We start from the raw sequence: 2,051 nt of genomic DNA, 5'->3' as shown, positions 1-2,051 counted from the left end.
TCCAAGGTAAAAAATCCACAGGATTCATTTGAGCATCTTGATAAGGAAAATGAGTCCCTCGGCTGTTGAGTTGTTTCCCGGTAGGTGAATCGAGCCGATTTTTTTTCTAATAAGCAAGGAGCCTGAAATACAAACTCCTTCACACTGTGCTCTTCTAAGTATAAATCCAGGTGAAAGATGCTTTTACTATACTTTTCCCTGGGAGGAGTTATACTCTTCATGTGATGTCTAACAAGGTTTAGCTAATTACTGTATGCTTCAGTGACGTTTATCTCAGTAGCCTATTTTTAACTCTTAAATGCTGGGAGTATATTTAAAAATAACACTCTAATACCTTGACCTTCAGTGAACGAAGGGCTTCTTCAATGAATGGAGGAGAGAGATCTTATGCTGTTAAGCCTTGGCATTAAGCTACAGCATGAAATAATGACCTGACACTTCTTTATGGACAGGCTTTGAAGGAAAAAGTAAGATTTAAACATATCCATTAAGAGTAAGGGCCAGATTCCAATCTCTGATATGCAGCACATTTCAAAGATTCCTAAGGGGGTGTAGAAGGGGAAATAGGAGAGAGCAATCATACTCACTGGTTATATGAAATGTGTGAGAGAGGGAGACAAAAAGATAAGCAACATAAACTAGAAGCCAGGGCACCTGATCTAATTAGTGTTTGTTTCTCTGGATCAGATTCCCCGGCTTCTCATTTATGTCACTTCCCTTTTGGTCTCCCACGTGTTCATTTCTGCATATCTGTGCCCACCTCTTGTGAGCCTACAGTACAAGCCGAAAAGGGCAGGTTGTGGATTCTCCATCCCGGGCAATTTTTAAATCAAGTTGGATATTTTTCTAAAAGATATTCTCTAGTTCGAACAGGAATTAATTCAGTGATGTCCTATGGCATGTGTTAAACAGGAGTTCAGACTAAATGACCCAGTGGTGCCTTCTGACTTTATAATCTGGGTCTTTTTCTCTTTTGCAACCTGTTCCACTGGGTGTCTTTTGGCTGAGATCTCCTTGTTGCTATTGTTCTTACTAATGCACTTGTTGTGTCTTTTGCTCTTTACACAACAATAGTGATATGAAGAAAGCCCAGTTGGGTTCCAAATAACTGTGTGTACAAACACTTAATAGATCGTGAAAGGCCTAGCTATATACAACCTGCAGCTCTGGCTGGTTTCTGGAAACTTCTAAAAATATAAAACATGGTGAGCACCACCAAAGGGCTCACAGACTATAAGCTGGTGAGCCCTTTGGTGGCGCTCACCATGTTTTATATTTTATATTTCAAGGAACACTACCCTATTCCTATACATTACACTACTATTGGCTTTTTCTAGTTTATTATGTGCAGATTGCATTTAAAATCAAAACCCTGTCAGCATTATTGAGGAGAAGTCTGAAGTGATGCACGGCATAGATGCCCTCAATGAAAATTAGAAAAACTTTCAGCTGAAATACACAAATTGGAGGAGCACACTCTCCGGTTTCTGAATCCTTGCTGATCAAGCTTTGTTTTTGTCTACACCTACAGTTAAACCATGTTCATCACCAATTCAGTTTCAACTGTGGCTGACCAGGGAACTTCCATAATATACCCAAGGCTCAGGGTAAAACACTGCAGTGCCTGAGATTAGGAAGCCTGATTGTGCTGTGTTTCCATCATTCTCCAGGGATGATTGAGTGAGCTATTCAGAGGTTCTGCCAAATATAACAGTAGCTGTTTATCCACAGTGATTGCAGTAAATAAGGATTGAGATTACATTAAAATTTCCCAGCAACTCCACAGACTTGCAGAGTCCATACAGATTTTTGTGTGTGTTTTTAAGTCAATGGCTTGTTAACTGTTTCCCTACCTTCTGGATTTATTTCACTAACCCCAGTATTGGTATTCTTCAAAATGATTGTCTCAACTAAACTCTGAATGGCACCTTTGTTATCACAGCAGACTATATTGCAGCTGGATGGTAGTAGCTTAAAATGGGGGTCTGGCGTACAAGCAATTATATAAACTACATCTGCTACAACATGGCTGAACTGTTCTTTTTCAGATT

Source organism: Chrysemys picta, chromosome 3 (assembly GCF_011386835.1).
Source record: "Chrysemys picta bellii isolate R12L10 chromosome 3, ASM1138683v2, whole genome shotgun sequence".
NCBI classification, from domain to species: Eukaryota; Metazoa; Chordata; order Testudines; family Emydidae; genus Chrysemys; species Chrysemys picta.
This window is presented reverse-complemented; position numbering follows the sequence as displayed.